The sequence below is a fragment of the Tamandua tetradactyla genome, chromosome 6 (genome assembly GCF_023851605.1).
Source record: "Tamandua tetradactyla isolate mTamTet1 chromosome 6, mTamTet1.pri, whole genome shotgun sequence".
NCBI classification, from domain to species: domain Eukaryota; kingdom Metazoa; phylum Chordata; class Mammalia; order Pilosa; family Myrmecophagidae; genus Tamandua; species Tamandua tetradactyla.
Window position 1 is genome coordinate 93,860,291 of NC_135332.1, and position 27,293 is coordinate 93,887,583.

The 27,293-nt window shown below is 35.2% G+C and overlaps 1 pseudogene; it reads left to right on the forward strand.

Moving 5' to 3' along the window:
* The first annotated feature begins 20,484 nt into the window (after positions 1-20,484).
* On the forward strand, positions 20,485-21,626 carry LOC143686223 (UAP56-interacting factor-like; annotated as a pseudogene).
* Positions 21,627-27,293: the final 5,667 nt, after the last annotated feature.

Consider the following 27,293-nt stretch of genomic DNA (forward strand, 5'->3'; position numbering starts at 1 on the left):
TTGTCTACTGCAAAGGACATCAATTCACATATTGTAGAAAGGCTATGGGAAATAGATTGCCAGACAAGGTGGTGAAAGAAACAGCTAAATAAAAGCCTCCCCCAGGAACTGTAGCTGTTGTCCATTATCATAGTCAAGAGCAACCACTATTGTCACAAAATGAGCAAGATCCTGAACTCCTGAGATTTGGAAAACCCCACTACAGACAAAGATTTAGCAAGGGTAAAGGAATGGGAGTTTGCTACCTTAACAGACCAAGGTTGGCTTAGAAGCAGAGAAGACTGTGAGGGCTATCAAACTATTTGTTTCTGAGAAACTGGTCAAACCTATTAAAATCTATTTTCATCAAATAACTCTCTATGGACTCTTCCAATAGATTAGTCAATTCTTAGTAGGTCCCAAACTGCACTGGAGTGTACAAAATGTAACAAGTCAATGTATAACTTAGGCAACGGTAAATCCCTGACCCCCCTCCAAAGTTCCTCTATTAACCTCTATTAGGAGTTAAAATTGGGACTTAAGTTGCAGAGAGGTCTGACAAATAGGGTTTTACAGTAATGCCAAAAGTCTCTATAAATTAAAGGCATTTACTAGTATTTGTGGACACTGTTACTGGTTGGGTAGAAGCTTTTCCTTATTGAACTGAAAGGCACAACGCATTATAAAATGCTTACTTAAAGGAATTGTTCCTAGATTTGGACTCCCACTTTCTATGCAAAGCAGCAATAGATGCGCTTGCATGGAAGATTGTTAAACATGTCTCATGACCAGGATGCATGGGTGGTTTTCAGTGGTAGAATGTTCACCTTCCCTGCAGAAGTCCCAGGTTGATTTCTGGACCATGCACCCCCTCAAAAATTTCTTTTTCTCAGGACCCTTAGACATCACTTGGCACCTATATTCTGCTAAAGGCCAGAAGCTTCAGGAAGGATGGAACACATAAATTGAACTTTAAAAGACAGCTTTGTCAAAATCTGATTGGAAACTCATTTAAAATGGGACAAACCTTTGCCTATCGCCCTCCTGAGGATAAGAATGGGACCACAAAACAAGTTATGTTGAAGTCCTTATGAAATGACATTTGGAAACCATTTCTAAAAGTAGAATATGAAGGAAACACGCATCATAGCTCAGAATTAGGGATAATTCAATATGGAAACTCTTTGGGTGCTATTTTGACGGAAATTAATAATTAATCCTCTACTCATCTTAAGTTCCCCACAGATACCCCCTTAGACCATTACCAGCCTGGAAATTGGGTAGGGTTCCATATTTGGAAAGACCAGCCTTCCCAAGCTCAATTGTATCACAAATGTGTTGGACCTTATTGAGCATTATTTGTTACTCATTCTTCTCTTAAGTTCCAGGGAATATATTCTTGGATTTACCACTCCAGAATTAAACCACAGCCATTCCAGGTTGGAGGTACCTCTCCTATTAGCTGGAAAACCATAGTGACAGTGGATCCTCCTGATGATGCAGAACATAGTATACTTGGGGACTTCTGGATAGCCTAAAATATTTGTTTAAAAATAAATCTTTCTAATCAGATTGGTTATGATGTTCCTTGTTATGATGGTTAGGTTCATGTGTCAACTTGGCCAGATGGTGATGCCCAGTTGTTTGGTCAAGCAAACACTGGCTTATCTATGAAGACATTTTGTGGACTTACATCATGCGCATGTTGGTTGCATCCATGGTTGACTACATCTGCAGTTGGCTAAGGAAGAGTCTTCTGCAATGAATGATGCTTAATTTAATCACCTGAAGGTTTTTAAGGAGAATTTAGAAGAGAGAATTTCTCTCTCTCCATTTCAGCCAGCCAGCCTCTCCTAGAGAGTTCTTTGAGGACCTTCATCAAAGTTGTCAGCCTATGGCCTGCCCTGCAGATTTTGGACTCGTCCATCCCCATGATTGCATAAGATGCTTTTATAGCTCTCATATTTACAGATATCTCCTGTTGGTTCTGGTTCCCTGAGAATCCTAACTAATACATTTGTTTTCTATTTTTCTGTGACTTTAGTGCATCCTTTAGTAACAGCGCAAGAAAGTAATCTCTAGTTGCAATGGGCCCTTTCATATGCCACTTCTATGAACAAGTCTAACTTTTGGATTTGTGACAAGCTGCCTGCCTATCTCTAGTGTGTGTGGTTTGCTACGACAGATGTTCCCCTTACCAGGGACAGACTGGATGGCTCTCAAGTCATTGATAATTGAGATGCAGAAAGAACCCTTGTGTTAAGCACGACATCGCCAGAGGTGATCCTAGTCACTGATCAGTAAATCTCACCCAACCAGGACATTGTTTATTGTCTTGTTTTCTATGAGAAAGTACTAATGAAATGGTACTAATTATTCTTATTAGTTAGGGGTGAAAATGTTGCCAAAAGAATAAAAGATGTATGTGTTCAACTTTGGGATGGAATAGTTGGCATGCCCGGGGATATAGGAGTCTGAGCCAGAAGGCTCTAGTTAGTGAACAAAAAAATAATTCCCAATTGCACAGCTCTTCCTTGATACACTTTTCTTGAGTAGAGTCTTGAATTAAGCTGTGAACCACCTCAGTTAGAGTGGGTCTTCATCCTTTTCCTGGAGTCCTTTATAAGACAATGAAATTCAGATAAACTAAAAGAAACCACAGAAGTAAGAATCTGAAAGCAGCAAAACTCAGAAGACAGAGTAGAGACCAGCAGATACTGCCATGTTCTCTTCTATGTGAGAGAAGAGTCCAGAGTCACCAATAACTGGTCATCAAAAGGAAGTATCACCTGATTTGATACTTGTTTTGGACATTTTTCTTAGCTTTGAAACTGAGAGCTTGTAAGCTAATAAACTCTCCTAGTTAAAACCGATGCATTTTATGGTATCTGCTCTCAGCAGTCAAGCAAGCTAGAGCAAATTTCCACTATTATTTAACTTCACAATGTAAATGGTATATGTTGCTTAAATTTACATGTGAAAAGTAAAACACTAAGAAAATTTCCCCATAGATTCTTCTAAATTAAACCCAAATAGCAAAATAAAACCCTATTTGGTACTATCACCATTCATTTAATATAAGACCTGGGAAGATTTTGGTATAAACGTTCAATATAACTTTTTGAACTGCAAATATAAAAAGAATTTCAAAAGTAATCACTTCTGCTTCCATAGACTTTAGGCTTAGCTGTGCATTTTATTACACATATGAAGGTAACTAAAATCAGCACAAATATTTCACCCACTGAGAGAAATAAGAGTGTATTGAACAAATTTTATGAACTTTGCAATAAACTTAACAGCTTTATCCAGTGGCATTACTTTCTTTTATTCTGCTATAAACTGAACACAGCATTTTCATAAATTTCTCATTGTCTCTGTTTATTATATATATGGCAGTTCTAACTCCTAACTTGCTAACACATAAATGTTGTTATATATGACTTTTTAGTGCCAAGCAAACAACAAGATCACCAATAAAAATGCATGGGTCTTTTTGAGAATTATGTAAATGTATGTTAGTTAAGCTCCTGTTAGCTTTATTTTGTACCCTTATATACTTTTAAATTCTATTAACATTTTATTTTTACATCTATCTTTCTTTCTGAAATCTATTAAAGTTTTAAAATAACAGACTGAGGTATAAATTAAACAATTTTAAGAAGTGCTTAAAAATGTACAACTTATCATTTTTTTCAATATATTCAAAGAGTTGAAAAACCATCAATATTATCAAATTCCAGAACATTTTCACCACTACAGAATGAAACCATGGACTAGTCGTCACTATGTGTCCTCCTCTCCCCTCAGTCCCTGGCAACCATTAAACTAGTTTCTGTCCCTATGCTGTAAAGATTTGCCATTTTACTTTGCCTCAGAATTAAACTTTGGTGTCATTATAAAGCAGTTTTCCAGCCCTGGGGCATAAACTCCTCCAGAGCCCAAACCTGCATTTGTGACCACTGCCCACACCGTCCTCACACCTCATCCAAAATCTGCAATCGCTCCCAGATGAAAAACTGAACATCCCCACAGCCTTCAGACCCTAATCCCTCTCTCTTTTTGTACTTTAAAGTAATCAATCTGGGTGGTGCAACACTGGCTCAGTGGCAGAATTCTCGCCTGCCATGCTGGAGACCTGGGTTCGATTCCCTGAGCCTGCCCATGCCAAAAAAAAAAAAGGAGCAAAGTAACCAATCCTTGCGTCCTATGGCATATCTACTAATCTCCACACCTGGACCACAATTAAAGCAGACAAGCACATCTGTTCCTCTCACTCTGCCTGTGTATTCGCTGCTTGCTGTTTGAGTCCCCAAGCACGCTTCCTGTTCACACCATTTCTGGGACCTATGAATAACAAGCTATCTTTCCTCATGCATTGCCCTTTGGATTCCCATTGTGTAGCCCCTAACTCCACCCAGACCTAAATGCACAATCCAACTTAATCAATTCAGAAGACAGAGTTTCCTAGGGTTGCTCCTATGTTTTCTTCGAAGAGTTTCATTACTCTGTTTCAATAAAGTAAATGTCACATTTTGAATGACTTTTGTGAGAAAAGGGTCTGGCTTCATTCATATATGTATATGGACATCCAGTCATCGCAGTGCTATTTTTGAAAAGATGGTTCATTCCCCATTTAATTGTTTTGGTACACACAAAAATCAGTAGACAAAAACTGTTAGCTTATTTCTGGACTCTCATTGCTTTTCCAATGTTTAATATGTTTGTCCTCATACCAGCATCACATGGTACTAATAACTGCAACTTTGTAGTATGTCTTAAAATTAGGAAGAATGTGTCTTTCACCTTTCTTCTATTCAGGATTGTTTTTATGAGTCACTTGTACATCTGTATGTATTTTCAAATCAGCTTACCAACTTCTGCAAAAACAAAAACAAAAAGCCAGCTGGAATTTTGATAGTGATTGCACCATATCTACAAACTGGTTTGGGGAGTAGCAATATTGTCTTCTGATCTATGATTTTTTTTTTTTTTATATTTAGGTATCCTATAATTCCTAGTAGCAATGATTTTTGGATTTTCTTGTGCATGTCTTGAATTTTTTTGTTAAGTGTATTCCAAAATATTTTATTATTTTAATGCTATTGCAAATAGAATTGGTTTTTAACTTCATTTTGAGAGTTCTCAGATTAGCCATTCACTGTTCAAACTTTAAGAAGGGATTTAGCTAAACAGTTACTAACAATTCAAATAAAGATGTTTCGATTGATACCTCTGAAAATGTGGAGGACATCTGTCGTCTTTTAAAGAACAAGCAAGAAAGGAACAGAGAATTGTTAATGGGTATATTTTTTATTAAGATACTTTTATTATTAGTTTATTTCCAAAGTTACTTAGTTATTTCTATATTATGGTACATAATTGCAATCTTAAACTTGATTTATGTTATTTTTTGATAAAAATTATTCTCTAATTCTGTGTAAAAAGAGTAATCATATCTAGCCCTCATATCTCCACAGTTTTCTGTTATCTCTCTTAATATGCTCTCTTCTTTTCCTTTTAATCTCTAGATATATCCTCTTGGCCCACATTTAACTTTCCCTTCTCTACTATGTCTCCTTTTACAAAGCGTATTTCATACACACACAAACACAGAGAGAGAGATAAAGATAGATGAGAGAAAGAGGAGAGAGAGAGAGAGGAGAGAGAGAGAGAAATTCTGTCTCATAAAAAGATTATCAAAAACTGAACTGTTCCCTCTACGTTTTTTAATTCAGCATTAACCATTCTTTTATTCAGTGAATATATTAAAATCACTTATATACATTTTGGCACTAGGGAATTTCTACAAGTATTTTCCCATAGTTCAGAATAAATATTTAGTAAATAATTTTTATTTCCCCAACGAACATTAAAAATTATAATATCCATACACCCTTGCATAATTAATCTTTATTTATTGATGCGGCAAATATACTGGACACAGCTGGTATGAAATCTCTCCTCAAGACTTAGAATTAAATGTGGAAAGTTCATCTGTGTGTGTATGTGGAGAAATGACAGGGCAAACATCTTAACTTTTGTGAAGTTCAACTTATTGATTTTTTAAAAAAATTATGAATCATGTTTCTTGCATCATGCTTAAGAGCTCATCCTCTTCACCAAACCCTAAGTCCTGATGATTTTCTCCTATGTTTTCTGCTTAAATCTACGAAACATTTTGAGATCACTTTTACAAGAGATGAGACTAGGCTGAAGTTAAAATTTTTGATAAAATGTACTGCATTAACTCTTCCTGTCCATAAACAGAAATGTTTCTCCATTTATTGAGATCTTCTTGGATTTCTCTTCTCAGCACTTTGTAATTTGGGACACACAATTCACATGCATATTTTGTCATACTGCAAATAAAAAGTTCATTTGTTGTAGACAATTTCACTTAGTATCTGTTTTGGTTTGTCAAGGGTACCTAAATGCAATGTGCCAGACATGGATTGGCTTTTACAAAGGGAGTTTAATAGCTTACAAATTTACCTTGGTAGCAGGTCGTGAAAATGCCCAAATTAAGGCATCAAGAGGAAAACATGTTCTCTGAGGAAGATTTTCAGGGTTCTTCTGTCATACAGGAAGGTACATGGTGATGACTGTTAATTCTCCTCTCCAAGCTTCTGGTTTCAAAATGTCTCTCTCAGCTCCTATGGGTCCTTCTTGATCCTCCCCAAGGCATATTCTTTCTTAGCTTCTTTAAACTCTCTCAGCTTTCCTAAAGAATTTCAGCAAGTGGATTAAGACAAACCTTGAATTTGGTGGGTCACATCTCCATTTAAACAACTTAACCAAAAGGTCCCACCCAATAATAGTTCTGACCCCACAAGATTGGATTAAAAGGACATAGGCTCTTCTGGGTTACCTAATAAATTCAAACCAGCACAATATCTTATTTTCAATTTCACCATTCATGCATATTTTGTTAATACAGAGATACAATTGATGATTTTTTAAAGTTGATCTTGTATGCCATGACATTGCTTAACCACCTTATCAATTCTAGGATGTTTTTCGTAGATTCTTCAGAATTGTCTGTATAAGCTATTAGGTGACCTGCAAATAGGTTCTATGCTAATGTCTTCCTTTCTGATTTGCACACATTTTATTCCCTGTTCCTGCCTTATTGTGCTAGCGAGAATTTACAATGCTGTGTTGAATAGAAGTGGTGAGAGCAATCAACCGTGTCTGGTTCTTGGTCTTAGGAGAAATGCAGTGTGGCTTTGTAACTTGCTGTAAATCTATAATTATTTCAATGTAAAAAATAAACATAAAAATAACTACCATTAGAAACAAATGCCCTTATGACCCAGTGAACAATGGATATGAAAAGATCCCCCTACTCTTCCCTCAGGAGGTAGAATCTAACTACCTTCCATTGGAATCTGGTCAGTCTTGTCACTTGCTGTTAACATTTAGAAGGCATTTGAATTGCTGCAGTTTAATTTCTGAGGTTATATCATATCAGGAAATGCACCTTTCAACAGACGAGTACAATACTCAGTCTTGAAGCCTTTAGTTACCATATGCAAAGTCAGCTGTCCTGAAACTGCCATTCTGTGAGGGAGCTCAAACTATTTCCTTCTGAACAAATTCTAAAAGCGCTAATAAACAGCTATTCCTGATAAGATCATAATTTTTATTTGAATAAATGCTGGACACATGAATGTTGGACACAGTTGAAGGGAACAGGACATTCTAGAAACAATCGGTTGCATGAAATATGAATTTCCATATTTTTTTGTACCACAAGTAGAATGACTTAATTGGAACACTATTAATTAAATATCAGCAGGCAGAAAAGTCATAGTGGTTAGCAAATGATTACATTCCTGTGAGGGAAATGAGAACTCTGAAAGGTACTTAAGAAGAAGACTGAGAATTACTGAGTGGCACTATTGAAAACTAAGAGCAATACATAAGATGGAATGATGATCAAAAATCTTAAAAGAATGATGCTTGTGTAAGTGATAAGGTCCTACTTTTGGATAGTATACATAGGAAAGAAAATAACCAAAAAAATTAACAGTAAGCATACATTTAAAAATAATTGTTTTCCTTTTGTAAAAGTAAAACACGTTTACTGCATATGCATATGTATCTATACTATCTAAATATAGATAAGTATATGTAGTAAATATGAATAAGTATCTAAAATATGTATCTATATTATATATTATACATATTTATATGTATGAATCTCTCTCTCTCTTCCTCTCTCTCTCTTCCTCTCTCTCTCTTATTTTCGAGAAGGTGAATAGACATCATTTTCCTATTCATTCTGCTAAATCAAGTGAAAAGACTGGGTATTACATATAAAACAAACCTAAGAAAACTCTGAAAGGTGAATAGAAGAAAGCAGATTAGCTAGGAACTCCAGGACCAAAGGAATGAGTAGGTAATAACTTCCTTGGTTTTTCTTTCTGCTCCATATTTCTCAGACTGAATAATGGAGAAGTCAACAAGCTAGAAATATCAAGTACAGACAAAAGTCTGTCCCCAAAGCCTCCTTTCTTTGGCCAAAGTGCCAAATACCAGGAAAGTGGCATGTTATCAAGATAGAAAACTTATAGACAATGACCACTCTACCACAGCTGAAGACCGTGGAATAAGACTGCAACCCCAGGCCCAACTCAGACGGCAAAAACTGAGTAACGAGGCTAGGCTGTCATAAGATATCTCAATCTATCCCTCATTATTTCAGTGAAGACACATGAGAAGCCTTGACTTCCACTCCCATGAAGCAGTAACAAGGCTCCCATCCCACTGCTTTCTGGAATTGTGTCTGGGGAATCGTCTTGGAAAGTTAGGGCTCTCACCACTTCCTAGCTGTAATAAGACCACCTCTCTGTAGTTTTACTAGAGGTGCTTCAGTAACAAGACCTCCTCTCCCTCAAAGCCAACTTACTGACAATAGTGAGGGGCAATTCTCCTGTCCAGTAGTAAGGAGTATCTCCTGCTTGGTGACAGAGGGAAGATTCCAGAATGCCACCCCTGTTAGTAATGAGGTAGTACCCAGTACCCAGTATACCCATCAAAGTTATGTCAGATGTGGTCTCCTGTAATGCAAGACTTAAGTAAGTTTCATAGTCATATAACATAATATCTACAAAGCCCAGATTTCAATGAAAACTCAATCATCAGATCAAGACCTAGGAAGCTCCTAAAACAGAATGAGACAAAGGTCAACACATGCTAACCTGTTGACAAAAATGATGACAGAATTACCTAAGTATTTTAAAACAGTTATCATAAAATGGATTTTTATGGAAGAAATGGAAAGATTCTCAGCAAAGAAACAGAAAGCCTCAGCAAAATAAAAGATGTAAAAACAAGACCTAGATAGAAATTTTATTCCTAATAATACAAAATAATCAAAATTTTAAAAAGAAAAACTCAATAAACTGGCTCAGAATCAGAATCAAAATAAAAGAGGAAGTATTCATTCAACTGGAAAATATAAAGATAAAGGTTAACCTAATTTGAGCAGCAGAAAGGATATAGATGGAAAAGATGAATGGGGACTGAGAGAAGGACATGTGAGAGTATAACAAAAATTCTAACATTAGCAATCAAAGCAACAGAAAACAAGAAGAAAAAAGATATCACTGAAATAAGATCAATTAAATAACGGATAGATTCTTTCCAAATTTGGCATCAAAAAATACGTAATGCTTCAGGAGAATGAATGAACTCCATGCAGGATAAAACCAAAGAAAACCATGCCAATCTTTATGATAGTCAAACTTTCGAAAACTAAGTACAAAGAAAAGTCTTGAAAGGAGTCAGAGAAATGATGCATGGCCTATAGTAAACATAATTCAAATGACAGTAAATTTCTAATAAAAAAAAAAACAAACATGCTGCCAGAGGAAAGTGACCAAGGTTTTTTCAAATGTGGAAAGAAAAAGCAGCCTATAATCAGTAAAAATATCCTTCAGGGGCGGGCCGCGGTGGCTCAGCGGGCAAAGTGCTTGCCTGCTATGCCGGAGGACCTCGGTTCGATTCCCGGCCCCAGCCCATGTAACAAAAACGGAGAAACAGAATACAATAAAACAAGAAAATGTTTAAAAATGTTTCCCTTTCTTCCTTCCTTCCTTCCTTCTATCCTTCCTTCCTTCTCTCTGTCTTTCCTTTAAAAAAAAAAAAAAATATCCTTCAGGATGAAAAGAAATTTAAGACATTCCTAGATGAAGGAAAACTAAAAATAGATCACTTGCAAATCCACCCAAAAGAAATGCTCACAGAAGTTCCCTAAGCAGGAAAAGAAATGATAAAAGAAGGAATATAGGAACATCAAAAATGAAAAAAGAATACGGTAAAATAAAATATGTGTAAATATAATGGACTTTTCTTCACTTTTTAAGTTTTCTAAATTATGTTCAACAGTTGAAGTAGAAATCATAACATAGTCTGCAATGTATGCAGAGGAAATATTTAAGGCAGGTATAGTATAAAAGTGATGGAATAAAGGAATTTAGGAGGTTAAGGCTTCTACATTTCACTTGAACTAGTCAAATGCTCTTATCAGTAGACTCTGCTAAGTTATGTATATATGATGTTATATCTTGAACAACCACTAAGAAAATGGTACAAGAAGATACAGTATAATACACTATGTATAATTCAACATAGAATTCTTTAAAAAATGTTTATATAACCATCAAGAACTAAAGAAAAAGAAAACAAAATGGCAAAAAAATGAGAATAAACAAAACAAAAAACCGAAATGGTAGACTTCTGCCTTAACAAATTACTGATTACACTGAAAAAAGATAGTGTAAATATACCAATTAAGAGGTATAGATTGACAAAATGGAAAAAAAATGATCCAAATAAATGTTGCTTACCTGAACCTCACTTCAAATATAATGATATATCAGAAGTGAAAAGATGAAAAATGATATACAATGCAAACATTAATTAAAAGGAAGCAGGTGAGGCAATATTAACATCAAATAAGTACACTCCAGCATGAGGAAAATGTCAGTATATGGACAGGTATATTACATTAGTATAAAAGGATTTATCCAACAATAAAACATGCCAATCCTAAATGCAAAAGGACCAAATAATAAAGCTGAAAATATATAACCAAACACTGAAATAATTTAAAGGAGAAATCAAAAGTTTTATATATAAAAGAGGCTTCCTCATCCATCTCTCAAATTTATTACAACTAGATAGAAATTCAGCAAGGATATAAGCTAATTCAACAACGACAGGATATAATAAACATTTATAGCCAATCCAACAAAGAACAGAGCATGCATTGTTTTCAAGTATCCATGGGACATGTACAAAGACAATATCCTAGAATATAAAAATGTCCAACAAATTTTCAATAGTTACAATCATAGGTTATATTCTCTGAACAAAACGAAATCAAACAGAAAATCAATAAACAAGGAGAACAGGAACATATTCCAGTACTTGTGAACTAAATAACCCATGGGTCAAAGAAGAAGTCCCAAGTAAATAAAAATTAATATACAGAGTGAAAATTCAAATACAACAGCAAATTTGTCAGACATATCTAAAGTTGTCTGACAGGGAAATTTATAGTACTAAATGCACTAAATGCTTACATTATAAACAAGAAGAAATCTCAACTTAATAATCTGTGCTGCCACCTCAAGAAACTAGAAAATTAAGAGCAAAATAATCATAAAGCAGGAAAAAGGAAGGAAATATAAAAGATAATAACAGAAATCAATTAAATTTAAAAGAAAGCAATTGGTAAAAATCAATGAAGAAATATATGGTTCTTTGAAAACAGTAAAAGTAACAAGAACTCTGTCAAGACTGATAGAAATGAAACAGGAAAGGCACAAATTATTGACATCCAGAATGAAATGGTATATGACTGGGAAAACCTATTCATGATTCATTTACTTGTCAAAGGACTTTATCTAGAATACATATATTTGTGTGTGCGCATGTGTATATACATATGATCTAGATATACATGTATATATATGAATTCTACAAATCAGTTATAAAGTGTAGACATGACAATTTGTTTTTCTTTTTTTTTTCTTTTTTGTATGCTATATGGTGGGGCCCATTTCATTCTTTTTCCATGTAACTATCCTGTTATTGCAGCACCATTTGTTGAATTTTTTGTTTGTTTGTTTGGTTGGTTGATTTCTTTGTTTTCTGAAATGCATGGGCCAGGAATCAAACCCAGTCTCCTGCCTGGTAGGCAAGAATTCTCCCACTGAACTACCCTCACACCCACAGGACAATATTTTTTAAATAGGCAAAAATATGAACAAAGCATGTACATCACAAAATTGAATAAACAAATAGCTTATTAATATATGAAAAGGAACTCACCGTTACTCACCTCTAGGAAATACTAATTAAACTACAATATGATAACAATATATGCTTATTGGAATTTCTGAATGAAGAAAGGATGACAATTGCAAATTCTAGATGTATATAGAGCTCTGGAGAAATGTCTATTCAACTCCTCTGCCCATTTTTAAATTGGATTGTCTTTTTATGATTGTGCTGTAAGATTTCTTTATATATTCTGGATATTAAACCCTTATAGGATATGTGGTTTCCAATATTTTTTTCTATTTATTGAATGTCTTTATAATTTCTTGACAAAGTCCTTTGATGTGTGAAAGTTTTAACATTTGACGAGGTATCATTTGTGTCTTTTTTTTCTCTTTACTTATGCTTTTGGTGTAAAATCTAAGCATCATTGTCTACCACAAGAGCTTGAAGATGCTTCCGCATATATTCTAGAAATTTTATAGTCCATGTTCTTATATTTCTGCCTCTAACCGTTTTGATTAATTTTGTATATGGTGTTAGTGAGGGGTTACCAAATAAATTTGCTAATTGGCTTCTCCATTTCCGTAAATAAGCTGTTGGAATTTTGATAGGTAGTACGTTGAATCTGTAAATCAATTTAAGAATTGACATCTTAATGACATTTAGTCTTCCAATCCATAATCTTGTAATGTCTTTCCATTTATTCAGGTCTTCTTTTATTTTAGCAGTGTTTTGTAGTTTTCTTTGTACAAGTCATTTATATCCTTGGTTAACTATTCCTAGATATTTGATTCATTTAGTTCCTATTGTAAAAGAACATTTTCTTTATCCTGCCAATTTTCTGAACCCATTTATTAACTCTATTAGCTTTGTTGTAGACTCTTTGGGACTTAAATATAGGATCATGTCATCTGCAAATAGTGGAAGTTTTACTTCTTCCTTTTCAAATTGGGTGCCTTTTATTTCTTTTTCTGGTCTAGATTCTAGTACAATGTTGAATGACAGTGGTGACAGTGTATCCTTGTCTTCTTCCAGATTATAGAGGGAAAGCTTTCAGTCTTTCACTATTGAGTACACTGTGGGTTTTTCATATATGCCCTTATGTTGAGGAAGTTTCTTTCTGTTTGATTTGAAAGTATTTTCTTGAGGATTCTTGCATCTAAATTCAGTAGAGAAATTGATCTCTAATTTTCTTTTCTGGTAATATCTTCATCTGGCTTTGGTATTAGGGTGATGTTGGCCTCATAAAATGAGTTATGTAATATCCACTCCTCTTCAATATTTTGGAAGATTTTGAGCAGACTTGGTGTTAATTCTTGGAATGCTGGGTGAAATTCACCTGTGATGCCATTTGCTCATCGGCTTTTCTTTGCTGGGAGGTTTTTTTATGGCTGATTCAAAATCTTGTTACTTGCAATTGGTCTTCTCGGGTCTTCTATTTCTTCTAGAGTTAATGTAGATTGTTCATGTGTTTCTAGGGATTTATCCATTTAGTCTAAGTTACCTAATTTCTTGGCATACAGTTGTTCATAAAATTCTCATATTATCCTCTATACTTCTGTGGGGTTAGTCTCTCATTTCTGACTTTGCGTATTTACATCTTCTTTCTTTTATCTTTGTTAGTCTAGCTAAGGATTTATCAGTTTTATTGATCTTCTCAAAGCATCAACTTTTGATTTTGTTAATCCTTTCTATTTTTTAAAGCAGTTTTGATTGATGTATATTTACACACTTTACAAACCATCTATAGTACAGAATCACTGGCTTACAGTATCATCACACAGTTATGCCTATAATCCCATGATCAATTTAAGAAAAGACATTTAAAAAAGGAATATTGAAAAACAAATCCCCCTTACCACTTATCTTCCCCCAATTACTGACTGGTGTACTACATTTGTCATTGTTGATGAGAGGGTATCACATTATTGCTGTTACCTTTAGTCCATACTTTGCAATAGATAACATTTTCCCATATACCCTTTTATTAGCTCTTTGTAATAGTGTCATACGATTTCTCTAATTCATGAAAGCACTTTTTAATATTTGTACATTTAATCACAGACATTGTCCACCACAAGATTCACTGTTATGCATTCCTATGTTTTAAGTTTCAACTTTCCTTGAGGTGACATACATGACTCTAAATGGAAAAAGATTTTCCATGCAAGTTGTAACCTAAAAAAACAGGTAAACTATACTAATATTGGACAAAATAGACTTTAAGTGTAAAGACATCATAACAGACAAAAAAGACACTATACATTAAAAACATGGACAATTCACCAAGAAGATATAACAATCATAAATGTGTATGCTCCCAATAAACGAGTTCCAAAGTACATGAGATAGACATTGGCAAAACTGAAGGGAATAATAGCTATTTCAACAATAATAGTAGGAAATTTTAATACACCACTCTCCTCTATAGACAAAAGAACCAGACAGAAGAGCAACAAGAAATCAGAGAAGTTAAACAAGTTGGACCTAACAGAAATATATAGGTCATTGCACCCCAAAGCACAAGGATATACATTCTTCTCTAGTGCTCATGGAGCATTCTCCAGGATAGATCAAATGCTGGGGCACAAAACTGGTCTTTATAAATTTAAAAGCATTAAAAATATTCAAAGCAATTTCTTTGATCACAACAGAATGAAGCTGGACCTCAATAACCACCAACGAATGGGAACACTCACAAATGTATGGAGATTAAATAACACAACCTTAAACAACTAGTGGGTCAAAGAAGAAATTGCTTGAGAAACCAGTAGCTATCTGGAGACAAATGAAAATGAGAATAGAGCTTATCAGAACTTATGGGATGCAGCAAAGACTGTGCTGAGAGGGAAATTTATAGCCCTAAAAGCTTATATTAAAAAAGAAAAAAGGGCAAAAAATCAAGGACTTAACTACTTACCTGGAAAAACTTGAGAAGAAACAGCAAACCAACCCCAAAGCAAATAGAAGAAGAGAATAACAAAGATTAAAGCAGAGTTAAATGAATGGAGGAACAAAAGAACAATACAAAGAATCACTAAACCAAAAGTTTTTTTCTTTGAGAAAATCAATAAAATTGATGGGCCACTAGCAAGACTGACAAAGAAAAAAGGGAAAGGATGGAAATAAACAAAATCAGAAATGAGATGGGGTGCATTACCACAGACCCTGAAGAAATAAAAGAAATCATAAGAGGATACTATGAACAACCATATGGCTAACAAACTAGACAACTTAGATGACATGGACAAATTCCTGGAAACACACAAACAAGCTACACTGACTCAGGAAGAAATACAAGATCTCAACAAAGCAATGATAAAAGATTCAATCATTCATCAAAAATCTTCCTATGAAGAAAATCCCAGGGCCAGATGGCTTCACAGGGTAATTTTATCAAATATTCCACAAAGAACTAACACCAATCTTGCCCAAACTTTTCCAAAAAATTAAGGAAAAAGGAACACTACCTAACTCATTTTATGAAGCTAATATCATTTTAATACCCAAACCAGGTAAAGATGCAATAAGAAAGGAAAACTATAGGTCAATCTCCCTAATTAACATAGATGAAAACATTCTGAACAAAACATTAGCAAATCAAATCCAACAACACGTTAAAAAAATCATACACCACAACCAAGTGGGGTTTCTACAAGGAATGCAAAGATGGTTCAACGCAAGAAAATCAATTAATGTAATACCACACATTAACAAATAGAAAGAGAAAAAAATCACATGATCATCTTGATTGATGCTGAAAAAGCATTTGACAAAATTTAATATCCTATTCTGAATAAAAACACTCCAAAAGATAGGAATCACAGGTAACTACCTCAATATGATAAAGGGGATATATGAGAAAACAATGGTCAGCATCGTCCCCAGTGGAGAGAAAGACTGACAGCTTTCCCCCTCAGATCAGGACAAGGATGCTCACTGTCACCACTACTATTCACCATTGAGCTAGAAGTTCTAGCTAGAGTAATCTGGCAGGACAAAGAAATAAAAAGCATCCAAATTGGAACGGAAGAAGTAAAATTTCATTATTTGCAGATGACATGATACTTTACTTGGAAGATCCTGAGAAATCTACAGCAAAGTTACTTGAGCTAATAAACAAATTCAGTGTTAGCAGGATATAAAATTAATGTGCACTAATCAGTAACATTTTTATACATAAGCAATGACCTAACTAGGGAGTCACTTAAGGAAATAATCCCATTTAAAATGGCAACTATACAAATCAAGTACTTAGGAATGAACTTAACTAGGGGCATAAAGGACTTGTACACTAAAAACTATATAACATTGCCAAAGGAAATCAAAGAAGATCTAAATAAGTGAAAAGATATTCCCTGGTAATGGATAGGAAGGCTACATATAGTTAAGATGTTTATTCTACTGAAATTGATCTACAGATTCACCACAATACCAATCAAAATCCCAAAAACCTACTTTGAAGACTTGGAAAAGCTAACTACCAAATTCATCTGGAAGGGAAAGAGACACTGAATAGCTAAAAATATTCTAAAAAAGAAGAACAAAGTGGGAAGATTAACACTCCCTGACTTTAAAACCTATTATAAGGCTGCACTGGTCAAAACAGCATGGTACTGGCACAAAGATAGAAACATTAACCAAATGAATTGAATTGAGAGCTCAGAAATAGACCACCAAATCTATAATAAACTGACTTTTGACAAGGACCCAAAATCTTCTCAATTGGGACAAAGTAGTCTTTTCAATAAATGGGCGTGGATGAACTGGATATCAATAGCCAAGAGAATGAAAGAAGACCTTATCTTACACCCTATACAAAAATTAACTCAAAGTGGATCAAACACCTAAATATAAGAACTAGCACCAAAAGGCTTCTAGAAGAAAGTGTTAGGAATCATCTTCAAGACCTAGTAATAGGAGGTAGCTTCCTAAACTTTATACCCAAAGCACATGCAACAAAAGAAAAAATAAATAAATAGGAACTTCTCAAAATTGCAAGCTTCTGCACTTCAAAAGACTCTATTAAAAAGGTGAAGAGGCAGCCAAGTCAATGGAAGAAATTATTTGGAAATCACATATCAGACAAAGGCTCGATATCCTGGGTACACAAAGAAATCATACAACTCAACAACAAAAGAACAAACAATCCAATTATAAAATGCAGTAAAGATACAAATAGGCATTTTTCTGAAGAGCAAATACAGATGGCTCAAAAGCACATGAAGAGATGTTCATTTTCATTGGCTATAAGGGAAATGCAGGTCTACAACTACAATGAGATGCCACCTCACACCTATAAGAATGACTGCTATTAAACAATCAGGAAACTATAAATGTTGGAGAGGATGTGCAAAAATTGGGACACGTATGCACTGTTGGTGGGAATGTATAATGGTACAGCCACTATGGAAGACTGTTTGGTGGACTCTTAGGAAACTAAATATCAAGTTGTCCTATGACCCAGCAATACCACTACTTGGTATATACCCAGAAGAACTGGAAGCAACGACAAACAGACATTTGCACACTGATGTTCATATTTACATACATATTGGCATTATTTACAATTGTCAAAAGATGGAAACAAACCAAATGTCCATTAACAGTCTATTGGATTAAGAAAATGTGGTATATACATATGATGGAATATTATGCAGCAGTAAGATGAAATGGTGTCCTGAAGCACATGACAAGATGGATAAGGCTGAGGATATAATGCTGAGTGAAATAAGCCAGAACAAAAGGAAAGATACTGTATGATTGCATTTTCATGACCATGGAAAAGGTAAAATTAGAGGCTTATGATGCAGAATATAGAGGACTTAGAGATAAATAAAGCTAGGGATGGTGAATGGTTAGCTCAGGAGGTTGAACTCCAATGTAAGGAAATAGATAGAAGTGATGGCAGCTCTCTAGTGAGTCTATAAATAATATTACCATATTGAGATGAGCAACATTGAAAGAGGTTTATAGATCTATGTGTCTCACTTATCAACACTAGAAATATAAATTAGTTCTTGCAAGAACTACTTCAAATGTGTAATTCATGTACAAAGAATGTTTAAGACCAGGGTACGGGGGGAGACTGCTATTGCATGCTATGGGCTGTTATAAAGGAAACCATCAGCACTACCATAGCAAGAGCAGTGGTAAATAATTGGGGGGAGGGACAAGGGTGAAGAGGAGGTTTAGATTTCCGTTTTGGTGAGGGTGTGTTTATTGGTTTTCTTTCTCCTGGGAATGATGAAATTATCTAAAATTGAGAGTGTTGATGGATTGTGAATTTTGGGCACTAGGCATGATCTCTGATGAATGCAGGTAGCTGAAGGATGCACTGACTGAGAAGTAGATTGGTGAATGATGATGTATACTTATAAACAAATGCTGTGCTGCTACAAGAGAAGGAATGAAGTGGTGAGGCAAGCAACGATGTGAATGAATGTGTGGGACATAAGCAATGTAATAAGCCAGAAACAAAAGAACAACAATGGTATGGTTTCCTTTTAAAAACGCCTACAAGAAAACAGGGGCCTAGATTGTAAGCTTTTATAGCAGTCACATTTAGTCTGGAGAGGTAATTGTCATTTCTGGATTTTAAGAGGCTGTTATATATATATTTAACCTGATATTTAGAGATAAGAACAAAGCTGAGCAGATTAAAGAAATTCAGAAGGTAAGGAAGACAATGTCTATGTTTTAGAACCACACATGCTCTTCGAGACCAAAGGAAGAAAGGTTTACTTGGTCTGGAACTGAAATTTTCTGTAGCACATAATCTAACTAAACATGTACATGGAGTTCATTTGAACAATTGAAACCCAGGGATCCCAGAATAAGAAAGAGGGCCTTTAATCCTGTATATATTAATACAATGCCCAGATACATCCTAGAGTATTTTAAGCAAATAATCAAAAAGTGTAGGCAAAGTTCCTTGAGGGATGGGAGAAAAAATACGGAACTATTAAATTTTACCATCAGGAAACCCCTTGATACTGTGTCAATCTCCAGGGACACCCAAATCTGTAGGACATATCCTTGATCTTGAGGCTTAGTCTTGTGAAGCTTATGTATGTAACAGAGTAGCTTAGCCTACCTATAGGTATGCCTAAGAGTTATTTTTGGAGGACCTCTTTTGTGGCTCAGATGTGACCTCATTCTCTCTAAGCCCAACTCTGCAAGTGAAATCATTGTCATCCTCCCTATGTGGAACATGACATCCAGGGATGAAAGTTTCCCTGGTGATGTGGGAGATGATTTCCAGAGATTAATCTGCCCTGGCACCATGAGATCCACAATTCCATCCTGACCAAAAAAGGGGAAAAGAAGTGTACCTAATAAAGTAGCCATGGCAGAGAAAGCTCAAAGAGAGTTGAGAGGCTACTTTGGAGGTTGATCTTACATAAGCTTCAGTTAGACATTGCTACCTTTCATAACCTACCAACCCCCAACCAGTACCATTTCAGCCAATCCTAAAAAACACTTATGGCAATATATAAGATTCCATGAGGGTTCCATGCACTAGAGTAACTTACCAGGAACCTACAACCTCCAGATGAATCCCTGGACCATATAAGCCTTGAAACCTAGAGGGTTCAGCCTCTCCAGAACATCAGATACTTCCATCTCCCTATTCCATATTATTGACAGACCTTTCCAACATGAAAAAGTTAGAATGACCATAGCCCAAACACCCTTTAAGAGAAGGACAGAAAGATGAAAGGTGATGGTGAAGTTATACAGAGAAGATAAGATTATGAATGCTGAATCATTACATTGGTATCTCTTTTAGTCTCCAGTATCTTAGAAAAACTAGAAGTAAAAGCCTAAAATTGTGGAATTGTAACCCATGTCAAACTCTGAAATATGTTCTACAACTAATTGTAGTGCTGTGCTTTGAAATTTATTGCTTTTTTTTTGTATATATGCTATTTTTGACAAAAAATAAAGAAAAAAGTCAATTGTCAATTGTGGTGATAAAAGAAATTAAGCCTTCTATCCTCCTGTATTCTGGAGCAGCTAGACTGAAAAATATGAGATGATGCATGGATTCATCCTGCTGAAGAGTGCTTTGAAAATTATGGCTTTTTTGTGTCTTTGCTTTGTATATATATATATTATAGTATACAACCAAAAAGTTAAAAAAAAAAAGAGTCAACTGATCAGCATAACTTCCCTGCTGACTATTCCAGCACATCATCTTCACTTATGAACTGGTTTGGTACCCAGCTGGTGGGAGCCATGGCAGCTCTGGCGCTGCCACTGAAAACTCAGAGCAATGAAAACCTGGACAAAATCCATATATCTTTGGGTGATGTAATCAAATTGATTTGAAAGGAAGGAAAGAAGCAAAATTTTCCAAGGCTAAATGGAAGTCTCCAACAAAGTTGTACCCAACAATTCAGGATGAGAATACACTGTTGAATCTAACAGAATTGTGGTTTTGGTAAGAAAAGTTTGAACCATAGAAGAAGAGTCATGTCTGGAAAGAGACATTTTTATGGGGTTATCACTGGCCTTGCAACAAGGAAAGTAAGTGGAATTCAAAAAGTAATTAGTTCTTTCGATTCCCGGTGCCTGCCCATGTAAAAAAAAAAAAAAAATATATATATATATATATATATATAAAGGAATTAGTCCTATGAATTGACCACTTCTAAGTGAGAAGAATATAGAGCAATATTTTCTTGTCTTAAAAAGAAACAAATGAAGACAAAATGAAATGCAGAGGACAGTTTCTATTCTCAGAAGACCTAGCCAGTTAAACAGAAAAAATTAAATTCAAGCCAATTTTGCTGGAAGTGGAAATAAATTAAGCCATCAGAAACACACACAGGCAACTTTTCCTTTCAAAAGAGGCCTAAAAGTTCAGGCCCAGTTGAACACAGAACAGCTGCTAGATGATGTCGTAACAAAGAGAACTCACCAGTGGTGGACTTTCATGACGATTGGAGGGATTTTAATTGTATCCATTGATAATCCTGGAGCAGTTCAGTGCCCAGCAACTCAGAAACCATGATTAAGTTGTACTGCTGTACCCTCATTCTAGGCAAAGTGGGAAGAATCTGATCTAAAGAAGGTTCCTAAAGTTGTACCCCTACAATTTGACATATATAGTGTTGGAAAACAGAGATAAGTTTGAATGAGTGATTTGGGATCCTGAAGGAACAAAGAGCCACTTTCACCTTTCATATTCAACAAAGGGGGAAGCTGCTTTGTAACCATGGGAGAGATCCCAAGACAAAGGGACTTTTTGAGTGAAAGCTCTATTTGAATATTTGAATTGCTTGATGAATTTGTCATGGAAATTGAAGAACCTTTAATGTAAAATATTCACAAGGCTAAATATTCACAAGGCTAAATAACTCTTTATTTTTGTTTTTGAAGTTTTCTAAAAACATGTATAAAATAATGCCCTGAAAGAATAACAGGGAATATATATATATATGTTTAAGTTTTCATGATTGGCTCAGCTAAACAATCTCTATTTGAGTTCTTTGTTTCCTTATGCAAGGCAAAGATAGAAATCAATTATTTTTATGGTGGTGATATTTAGAATCTCATCTCCTTTGTTCACTTTTAATACTTTGCCATGCTAAATCTTCACCTTTGGAAGTATGGGTGGGTCCCTTTTTTTTTTTTTTAATTTTGTTTATTAATCAAAAAAAAAAAGAAATTAACACAACCTTTAGAAATCATTCCATTCTACAAATGCACTCAATAATTCTTAGTATCGTCACATAGATGTATGATCATCATTTCTTAGTACATTTGCATCGATTTAGGAAAAGAATTAGCAAAACAGCAGAAAAAGATATAGAATGTTAATATAGAGAAGAGAATTAAAATAATAATACTAATAATATATATATATATAAAGGAAAAAAGAAAAAAACAAAAGCAAAAGATACAAACACACAAACAAACAAACAAACAAAAAACCATATTTCAGGTGTAGCTTCATTCAGTGTTCCAACCTAGTTACATTACACTTAGGTATTATTGTGCTGTCCATTTTTGAGTTTTTGTATCTAGTCCTGTTGCACAGTCTGTATCCCTTCAGCTCCAATTACCCATTATCTTACCCTGTTTCTAACTCCTGCTGGTCTCTGTTACCAATGATATATTCCAAGCTGATTCTCGAATGTCGGTTCACATCAGTGGGACCTTACAGTATTTGTCCTTTAGTTTTGGGCTAGACTCACTCAGCATAATGTTCTCTAGGTCCATCCATGTTATTGCATGCTTCATAAGTTTAGTCTGTCTTAAAGCTGCATAATATCCCATCGTAGGTATACGCCACAGTTTGTTTAGCCGCTCGTCTGTTGATGGACATTTTGGCTGTTTCCATCTCTTTGCAATTGTAGATAATGCTGCTATAAACACTGGTGTGCAAATGTCCATCTGTGTCTTTGCCCTTAAGTCCTTTGAGTAGATACCTAGCAGTGGTATTGCTGGGTCGTAATCCATTCTGCCATTCTATGTCTTTTGATTGGGAAATTCAGTCCATTAACTTTTAGTATTATTACTGTTTGGATAATATTTTCCTCTACCATTTTGGCTTTTGTATTATATATATCATATCTGATTTTCCTTCTTTCTACACTTTACTCCATACCTCTCTCTTCTGTCTTTTCGTATCTGACTCTAGTGCTCCCTTTAGTATTTCTTGCAGAGCTGGTCTCTTGGTCACAAATTCTCTCAGTGACTTTTTGTCTATAAATGTTTTAATTTCTCCTTCATTTTTGAAGGACAATTTTGCTGGATATAGGAGTCTTGGTTGGCAGTTTTTCTCTTTTAGTAATTTAAATATATCATCCCACTGTCTTCTAGCTTCCATGGTTTCTGCTGAGAAGTCTACACATAGTCTTATTGGGTTTCCCTTGTATGTGACAGATTGTTTTTCTCTTGCTGCTTTCAAGATCCTCTCTTTCTCTTTGACCTCTGACATTCTAACTAGTAAGTGTCTTGGAGAACGCCTATTTGGGTCTATTCTCTTTGGGGTGCGCTGCACTTCTTGGATCTGCAAATTTAGGTCTTTCATAAGAGTTGGGAAATTTTCAGTGATAATTTCTTCCATTAGTTTTTCTCCTCCTTTTCCCTTCTCTTCTCCTTCTGGGACACCCACAACACGTATATTTGTGCGCTTCATATTGTCATTCAGTTCCCTGATCCCCTGCTCAAGTTTTTCCATTCTTTTCCCTATAGTTTCTGTTTCTTTTTGGAATTCAGATGTTCCATCCTCCAGTTCACTAATTGTAGCTTCTGTCTCTTTAGATCTACCATTGTAGGTATCCATTGTTTTTTCCATTTTTTCTTCTTTGTCCTTCACTCCCATAAGTTCTGTGATTTGTTTTTTCAGATTTTCTATTCTTCTTTTTGTTCAGCCCATGTCTTCTTCATGTCCTCCCTCAATTTATTGATTTGGTTTTTGAAGAGTTTTTCCATTTCTGTTCGTATATTCAGCATTAGTTGTCTCAGCTCCTGTATCTCATTTGAACTATTGGTTTGTTCCTTTGACTGGGCCATATCTTCAATTTTCCGAGCGTCATCCATTATTTTCTGCTGGTGTCTGGGCATTTGATCAGATTTCCCTGGGTGTGGGACCCAGCTGGTTGAAAGCTTTTTCTGTGAAATCTCTGGGCTGTTTTTCTTTTCCTGCCCAGTAGGTGGCGCTCGTGGCGCTCATCTGTCTGCACGGCAGTCGGCCCGGGAAACCGCGCGTGGAGGCGGGGGTCGCTGGCCGCAGCGGCTTGGGAGAGTGCCAGTCCTAATTGCCCAGCTGGCCCAAAACGCCAAGCGTGATGGGAGGGCCCCGCTATCCAACGTTCCCAGTCAGACCGGGGAGCCACATGCGTGGAGGGGACCCCAGTCGCCAGCCGCCCGGCCGGTAAAACACGCGCCCCTCGGGTATCTCACCGCAGCAGATTCTCCCTGCCCGTTCAGCTGTTCCAGAATGGGGTACGCTGTCTTTTTGGTCTCTGTCGTGACTCCGGGAGCTGTTTCGTATTGTTTCTGTTTCTTTAGTTGCTTTTCTGGAGGAGGAACTAAGACCCGCGCGTCTTACTAAGCCGCCATCTTCTCCGGAAGTCCTGGGTCCCTTTTTTTTGCTGGCAGTTATACTTTAATAGTGTTGATGCAATAAGGGCAGTTGCCTTTTCTTCAGTAAAAATGTTTTTAGAAATTCATTAGAATTCCAGTTAGAGGTTTTAAGATTTAGGGAAATATCTGTAACTCAGTTCTTTTTTTCAGGTAGTGTTAGGTTAATTCTTCAGAATGGTAAATCTTACTGACAAATTTTTTAATAAGCAATGTGACTTCTAGGCATTAGTCTCAGCTTAAGATGTTGGTGTTCAAAGACTGTAAATGCATGCTTACAAAGTTATTTGATAAGGCCTTGTAGGAAAAGGTTCAGTGTAAAAACTCTCACAATTTGTGTTTAGTAAACATATTACTTCATTTAGTAAATGGAGAAAGCTTGAGCTGAAGTAGCAGCTTGAAGAACAGGCAACTGAGTGAAAAACTTCAAAATCCAGGTCAGAAGTACTCTGTTTGGATATAGTGTAGTCTTGGTCCAGTGACCACAAAGTATTTTTCAAATGATATTTAAAAGAACTATAATTATTAAAATAGATTGCATCTCTTAGATATTTTGGTAGTAAAAGTAATAACGATGAAGTCTTATTTGTTATTCAAAAAGTTGATTTTAAAACCTTAAAGAGTTTTAAGTTTGCTAAATTAAGAGGTATCCTATTTCAAAAACAAAAATATAATTGTCTATGTCACAAAAGAAAATAATAATAAATGAAACAATGCAAAAGTGATGAGACAGTTGCATTATAACCTTGCTTTATACCTCTCACTTTGATTTAATTTATGGGATAAAGTTCAAGCATTTGTGGGGAGGAAACAATTTGGTGTTTCCCCTTTCTGGCATGATACAAGGACTTAGTACTTTATGCCAAGATCTTAGAGTTCTCAGATCATTGTATACTATAAGTTATGGCATAATGCGAAAATGCAGCAAAATTATTCAGCTATAAGTTATAAATTTGGTCATTATGAAGCTTGACCTTTTGGTTTTCTCTAAATGTGTGTTAATTTCTCTAGAATATAATATTAGTGTTTACTTTCCCTATTAAAAAAATTACTTTATCACTCTTGCCTGCCTTGCATTGTGTACTAGATTTCATTGTCACTTGTACTCCTTGGGTTTCTTATTGGTTTTTTTTGGAAGCCATGGAAAGCTGTCATTAACTGTTTCATGCTTATACTAAAGAATTAAATCCCATCCTAAATATCTGGTGTTTTGAAAATTCTTCTAATGATAAAAGATTATTGGAAGTCAGTCACAGTATTTGAAAATAAACTCTAGTCTCTCCTTGGCTATCTTATACTTTTTGTACGGGCCAAGGTATCTGTGCAAAGCACTTTTTGGCAAGTGTAAATGTTTGTGTTTGGTCCAAGAGCAATGCATTTTAGACTGGTTAGACTTACTTGTAGCTTATTTTAAAGCAAAGGAAAAAAAAATGAACATGAGTTTGCTGTCTTTAGGACAATTTGTGAAAATAAGGTGACTTCTGCTACGTTAAATATTGTACAGTGCTATTATTAATACCTTTCTTTAAAAAAAACCTTAAAATTGCCCCAAATATTAACATCAAGTGCATCAAATAACAAAATGTTTTTGGTATCTTAAACTTTTGTTCTTTGTGCATATGCAATTTGACTTTTTAAAATATAAAAATTTGCCTTTGTTACAACTAAAAATAAATAAATTGACCATAGATCTGAGGGTCAATTTCTGAATTCTCAATTCAATTCCACTGATCAATACACTTATATTTATACGAATACCATGCAATTTTGACCACTGCAGATTTGTAATGTGCGTTCAAGTCAGAAAGTGTGACACGTCCCACTTCTTCATTTTCAAGATGCTTTTAGCTACTCGAGGTTCCTTTCCCTTCCAATAAAATTGGTAATTAGCTTTTCAATTTCTTTAATGTAGTTTCTTGAAATTTGATTGGTATTGCGTTGAATCTATAGGTTAATTTGGATATAATTGAAATCCTAATGACATTTAGTTTTCCAGTCCATGAACATAGAATGCCATTCTATTTATCCAGGTCTTATTTGATTTCTTTTACCATTTTTTCTGTAGCTTTCTGTGAACAAGTCACTTACAGTCTTGGTTACATTTAATACTAGATATTTGATTCTCTTAGTTCCTATTGCAAAAAAAAAATCTTGATTTCCTCCTCAGATTGTTCATCACTTGGGAATAGAAACGTCATTGATTTTTGCCTGTTGACCTTGTACTCTGCTAATTTGCTGAACTTGTTTATTAGTATATTTTTGTTGTCATTTTTCAGGGATTTTCTAAATATAAGATCATGTCATCTGCAAATAGTGAAAGTTTTATTTCTTCATTCCCAATCTGGATGCCTTTTATTTCTTTTTCTTGACTAATTGCTGTAGCTTGAACTTCTAGCACAAGGTTAAATATCAGTGGTGACAGTGGGCATCCTTGTCTTGTACCCAATCTTAGGAAAACTTTCACCTTCTCACCATTCAGTATGATGTCAGCAGTTGTTTTTTCATATATACCATTTACCATGTTGAGGACATTTCCTTCAATTTCTGTGTTTGAAGTATTTTTAATATGGAAGTGTGCTGGCCTTTGTCAAATGCCTTTTTTGCATCAATGGAGATGATCATGTGAGTTCTCCCATTCAATTTTTTAATGTGGTCCATTACGCAAGTTGGTTTTCTCGTATTGAATCATCCTTGCATTCCTGGGATAAAATCCACCTGGTCATGGTGAATAATTCTTTCATATGCTGTTGAATTCTACTTGTAAGGATTTTGTTGAGAATTTTTATATTTATATTCATTAGACAGATCAGTCTGAAATTTTCTTTTCTTGTAGTATCTTTATCCAGCTTTGGTATTAGGGTAATGTTGGCTTCATAGAATGTGTTAGGTAGTGCTCCTTCTTCATTTTTTTTTTCAGG